The sequence below is a fragment of the Nansenia antarctica genome (genome assembly GCF_963989245.1).
Source record: "Nansenia antarctica genome assembly, chromosome: 13".
Classification (NCBI taxonomy): Eukaryota; Metazoa; Chordata; class Actinopteri; order Argentiniformes; family Microstomatidae; genus Nansenia; species Nansenia antarctica.
In genome coordinates, this window is record NC_137683.1 from 15222932 (window position 1) to 15229910 (window position 6979).

Here is a 6979-nt window from a genome sequence, read left to right on the forward strand (position 1 = left end):
ACACACACACACACACACACACACAAGCCAACAGAGGATACACATCACATCAGCACTGAGGCGGTAAATCGTCCTTCAGAAGCCTTCCTCCGGGGAGTCAGCAGTTCAGTGTTATCGAACAGCTATCTGATTACTAAAAGGCTGTTCTCGGTTATAAATGAACCACAACATGTGTGTGGTATTGGTCATGCTGAAACCTTGCTACTAAAGCCATTATATAGTGCTATGAATCAGATTAAGGTGTAGAGGTGGTCAGGGCACATCTGCCTTTTGCCAGATATTTCATTACTGTTATGGTTTGGGGATGTAATACATGAAGGGTAGTGGATATAGTGGGGTTTAATGGCTGTATTACAATGAGGTGGTCAGAGGGAGACCCAGGGAGGACTCACTGAATTCCCATGTATTAGTAGCCAAGCCACTTCTTTTTAAAGGCAAGATCACAGAGGTTGTTGGTTTTCACCAGACTAGACTATCTTTCCATAGACAAAAAAACAGAGCAAACATCCAGAATGTGAAATGCACTGGAAGAAGATTGAAAACAAATGGTTTTACAGGTATTGAGAAAAAAAATCAAAAGTAGCTAGGCTTCTGAAAAGGTTAATAGTATTTCATATCAGAACCAGGAATGTCCATTGTGTGCTGCAGAACCTGCATTCATAGGATGCTGCCCTTGACACCCCCCCCAACCCCCCAACCCCCCCCCCCCTCCCCTCACACACACACATTTATTTTACAATTCCTGAGCACGGCTTCCTGTGCACACCAGATAAGAAATGTTTCCGCAGACACCACACATGGGTTGATAAAGTAATATTGATGTTGATCAATCTAAGATTTCTTTTACCATCCACGGGTGAGTCAAGCCCCTCATAACCTCCTTCGTCAGTCGCTAGCCTATGAATGAATGAATGAATGAATGAATGAACGAATGAATGAATGAATGGTCTTTATTGTCATTGATATAGTACAGGTACCAAACAACGATTTTTTTTTAAAACTAAAAACAAGAAGGGAAAAGAGCTGGTTTACATAAATAAAGGCTATGTACACTATCCACTATACTATACTATACACATAAAACACAACATATGCGGCATTATCCTACTGATTAATTAAAGCCATCCTTGATTAATTAGTGGAACAGCACACAGTAATTGTTGTTTTTTCCAGAAAGATAGAAGCGCTGGGGGGTTGAACAACAGAACACAGAGCATGTTTGCTTATTACAAGCTGTTGAGAGAGGAGGAAAGAGATCAATGCTTTGGATAACACTTGTTTTTCACACCAAGGCAGTTTGACCCAGCCCCCTTTTAATACAATCCTGGGGAATAGGGTCCACTTCCAGAAGCTATGCAGCAATAAAGGAAGGGTGCCGAGCAACAATGGTAGAGAAACAAAACTAATTACAGTGACAAGTGAGGCGGCCGCGAGGTTTGTCAGCGGAGGAGGAGGACCGTTATGTCTCCCAAAGGCAGGATCCTCAGGGACGGCTGACGGATACTCCAATTTTCTTTTGCGGGGAGACGGGCTGCACTGGCCAAGGAAGGACGGCAGACAAATTGTCTGTGACGTCTTGATTAAACAAATCATGAACATTGTGCAAGTTGGAAAAAATTGGATTCAGGTGTGCCGGATTCAGTCGCACGCCATGGTTAGGTGTCCGGCTATAGACTCATAGTGTAATTAATTAACATTGCTCCTAATTGCTTTTCATCAGTCAGAGTATTACTGAATGAATGGTCTTTATTGTCATTGCTACAGTACAGGTACCAAACAACGAAATTTGGGAGGGGTGGCTCCCCTGGTGCTAGGAAAGAAAAAAACAAACTAAAAAAACAAGAAGGGAAAGGCTATGTACACTATCCACTATACTATACTGTACAGATAAAACGACTAGGGTTGTCATATTGCACATAGTGTTATTGCACATTCATTTAAAGTGTCGCAGTTAGCAGGCTTGAAATGTACACATTTGTGCCTCAGCACTACACCTGATTTTTCAATCCAGCAGCTGCCATCAATCCGTCCAGACTGTCCAGGGCCCAGAACCTAGGTCTTTGCTGTGTTCAGGGCCTGGATGGCCCTGGGGTAGAAGCTGAGCTTCAGTCTGTTTGTTCTTGCGGCCATGGTCCTGTGCCGCCTTTTCGAGGGCAGCCTGTAAAGCATCTGAGGGAGAGAACAGTCTTTTAATGAGTCTTATTTGGAATTTGGACTTGAATGAATTGGAGTGACCACAAGGAGGAAGAATGATGAAATAGTTAATTTCTGTGTAATTGGAGTGATACACAAATTGTCTTTGTGCATCAGGGCATAATAACTGACATGTAAAGGCATCCTCTCAAAACTCATCCGTGAAATTGATTTTGGGCATGTAATTATTGGCAAACGTTATAATATATCTTCATACATTTACACTGTAAGGGAAACATGCATCCTTATTCTCAATTATTATCGTAAAAGTTGCCTGCAAACATGATCACACAGGACATCTGTTGTGTTTTCACAGGACAATTTAAACATCTTTGACAGTTTTTTGTTCAACCTATGGAGCCACATGCTCCAATAATCAAACCAGCCATTAAGTAAATGAAGCTGACTTTGCTCAATATGGTCTATCTTCATACTGAAGAATAGTCTGCTGTAATTTTAAATTATAACAAGTTATAAAGTTCTTGAATATCATTGAACTCATGGAAATGTAATATCTATATCACACCCATCAAGCCAAGGGCAAACATATTAAAACTGTGGATTTTTGCAGACATATAAGGACATTTTACTACTACATTTAATTTGAAAATGGCCTGTCAAATTACTTCCTCATTATTCTGTACCCTGAATAATTTCCAAATGACACAAAAAATGTACAAGGGTCCATAATTATGTGATTGATTTCTCAAGAATCAATGGGGTTTGTTGGTGTAGAGCGCTGTTGGAAATGATTAATCATCCTGATAGGAACTTAACAATAAATACATTGTTAAATATATCACAGCAACAAAATACTACAGAATGAGCCAATATCTCTGTAAAACAGCTCTTCAATAAGAAATATACACCCTTAAATATATCTAGCCTGGGTTTTTATTGTCTACTCCTGCTGTAGACTTTCATTTTCAAGTGAGTGAAATCATTGACACCCACTCAAATAGCTGTAGGGTGTTGACTCATTTTCAGTGTAGGATAATCACTCCAGGTTGAATATAATGATTGGGTGACACATCACTATGGAAAGTGAGGTGGAGAGTCATGGTTCTATCTCTGTCTTCTGCTCGTGTTAGTGTAGGCATAGTAGTACATCGTCATTCATCATGACTCCTCGGGTGACGTGGTTCAGCTTAACTATACTCTTCCAGTTATGGAAGGAGGTTCAGTTTGCATTTTTCCTTCTCAGTTGACTGCCACACAACATGATAATCACTTCAGTCTATTTTAGGGACTGATTAACCAGTTCATTGATAATTGATTAGATTGACACACAGTAAATCAATGAAGCTTCTTGAACTAATAGAGGCATTAGTATTTGTCTTAGTTCTAATACTACTGCTGACATTGATAGTCATGATACATGACAGGTGAGCGAAAGACAGAGGAAATGGAACTACCATTTTCAAAATCTCTTTCAATTTGGTTTCAGTCTATGAACATTCATACTCATCACATTCATACAAGCACAGACACGCACGCACACACGCACGCACGCACGCACACAATCTCTCTTCTCACAATCTCTCAACACCAACAGAGGCCGCAACCTTTCCAGAGCCAAAGCACAATTCATTTGATCTGTGGTTCCATGTGTCAAAGAGCAAATGCTAACCTTTGGCAATGACAGGACCATAGGGGAATGATGACATAGATAGAGGATCATCTCCAGCCATGGCCTCAGGTTAGAGTCATAGACAAACAGGAGAGTACTCATCCCTGTAAAGGATATTCTATTTCCATGGGTAGCCCCAACCTGCCTTGTGCTACAGTTGAACTAAATGGTTATTATTTTAGCAGGGAACATACTGTATAAAAACAGTTCCGAACTGTATGTGTGCCGTCTGCACAACGTGCTTTTGGGATTGTTAGCTATTCATTATGTTTCATCTGGCTTTTCATGGCTGGATGCTCGGTCTATTAGTTTAGCTGAGCATGGGGATCTTGCTCTTGTTTTTAACGTGATAACGTTTCCTTAAACATTTCCAGAAACAGACTGTGAGAAGTGGTGGTATTTTCACATTTGCACAGGGTATTATTGATTAGCTTTAGCCTTGAATATAAAGAAGCACTGACCCAGATATCACAACATCAGAACAACATTGTCTCACGCTCCTGGTGCCCTTAACCACACTACCACAGTCCATTCCAACCACAGTTTGAAGTTTGAGATACCTAGAATAGAATAGAATAGAATATACTTTATTGTCCTTGTACAGTTTCCTATACAATGAAATTGTACTATGCCTGAAGGTGCAAAAACAGAAAAACGACAAATATTACACACTTAGACAAATTAAAAAGCGAAAATGCTATAAAACAAGCTAAGAGACAATGAGGTCCGTGGTGTCATAAGTGCAAATAAAGACAACAATCTTAAGAAAATAAAAACAACTATAAAAGCAAGCTAAAAGACATGAGGTCAGTGGCGTTTTAATACTGTACAAATATATAAATGTATAAATAGTATAAATAGGCACTTACAATAGAATTATTGCACATTTCTATTACACTTTTTTTCCCTGAAGATGAACATTGTCTATGTCTTATGTCTATTGTTCAGTGTTCTGATGGCCCATGGATAGAAACTGTTGGACAGCCTGTTTGTTCTAGCCTTTATGCTCCTGTACCTCACTCCAGAGCGCATCAGGCTGAACAGGTGGTGACCAGGGTGGAGGTGGTCTTTAAGAATCCTTCCTGCTCTGGAGAAGCACCGAGAGTGTGGCACGTCATCCAGGGAGGGCAGGGGACAGCCGATTATTTTTTCCGCTGACTTCACCACTCTCTGCAGAACTATGCACCTGCTATGGGAATTGCAATCTGGTGTGCCCTCACCATGGGGTTAGTTATGATTCAGTTACCTGATATACTAGTAAGTAGTAAGATTAGATAGTAGTGGGCTAATGAAGTGGGCAATGTGGAGCCCCCTACATGTGGGTTAGCTATTAGCTAGGGGATTCAATAATGAAAAGGGGGAAACCCACACAACACTCTGGTGAGATAGGATGACACTGCAAACACAAGAGAGGGGACACTACACTCTGGTGATGTTGATATGGCACTGCAAACACAAGAGAGGGGACACTACACTCTGGTGATGTTGATATGCCACTGCAAAGGGGAAGGAAACTCCACTTAAAACCAATAGGTTTGCACACGTAAGACACACTCCCATAGAAACCCACCCACGGTGCTACCCTTCACTTCCCACCCCTCTACAGAGACCCAGAAAGCTACCGGAACAGGTGGAATGTTGGGGGGGGAAGACACACAGGACAGACAACACAGAGTAGAGTATGTGGGGTAGGCTCTCGCTCTCCGCACTACCCCACAAAAAGAAAAAAGAAATAAAGAAACAAAGAGTTTCTGGTTGCCTGGATACAGGACCTGCTGCCCGTGACGATCAGCATTGGCTCCACCTCCAACGATGCGCTCGAGAGAGGCTCTAGGCGGCAGTCCCACAATCAACCCAGGTCAGCTCAGCTCTGTCAGGACGCCTTTCGTTGGCAGCCCTGCGATTAGTCCAGGTCGGCTGGGCTCTACTAATACATCTCACGACAACAGCCCCATGGTCAGTCCAGGTCAGCTTGGCTCCACTAAAAAGTCTCTTATCGGCAGCTTGCATTCCGTGCTCAGACGCAGCCAGCCAGCCATCCACACAGACACAACGTCTCACTGGAACAGAGATCGCTCCATTCACACGTCGCCAACAGTCCATTCACACCAAACACAAGTAATCCTTTTCCTTTGTCCCTCCTCTATCTTCTCACCTAAACCCGGGGGTTCTTAAAGGGTACAACAGCCAATCCCATAGCTAGCCAGCTCAGCAGCTAACCCACTTCAGCTATGTCTAATCAACATGCCTGCAAACTTCCCATCTTATTACTGAGTCCCATTTCATCTCGTGACACTCACCCCCCCCCCCCTTTTCTATCATGACCTAAGCATCTCCCGATATCTAAGTGGGGGCCGTCGATTCTCCCCTCTGGGCCTACAGAGTTCTACTACAGAGACCTGCAGTTCACCCCCCTCCCCATCTAAGGGTGCAATCTCCTGTTCACCCCCCTCCCCAGCTAGGGGTGCAACCTCCTCACCTCTACCATTGCGGTCCCCTGGGGGAGTAGCAGGTGTGGCAGCTGGAATGACCATGCAGGACGCGGACTGGGTACCAGGCATAGTTGCGCCAGTCTGGTTTGGGGACCTGGTTGGGGAGCACGTCGTTTGGTCGCTCTCGACTTGGTGGCACTGCAGCCGGGGTTCCCTGGAAAGCCGGTGATTCCGGTGAATTGTCCGAACAGGTCCTCCTCCCTCTGGTCAGATGCGAAGGACAGGCAGTCCAGACCGGAGTGGTCCTAGAAAAACAAAAGGGTTCGGTTGCCATCGAGGGGCCAGCTCATCCTGGTCAGGCCGGCGGAAGTTCTTCAAGAGCATCCGCTCCCAGCCACCAGCGGAACGTCCTTGGCACGCTTGTCATACCACCCTTTGTCCCACTCCTGCTGGTGCTGGGTCCTGGCCTCGACCTGGCTGTAGGCCCGGCGGAACTGGTCACGGTGGTACCGGACCCATCCATCTAGGTCCAACCGTGGCCTAAAGGCCTCTGCGCCTGTAATCACATCGACAGGGAGACGGGCATGCCTGCCACACATGACAAAGAAAGGGGTGAGCTCAGTGCTATTTGTGCTCAGTATTGTTTTAGGCTTGAAGCAACATGGATAGGTGATCAGTCCTTTGTTGGTCTTCCCCCAAAGACCCCAGGAGAGGCCCCGTTGTC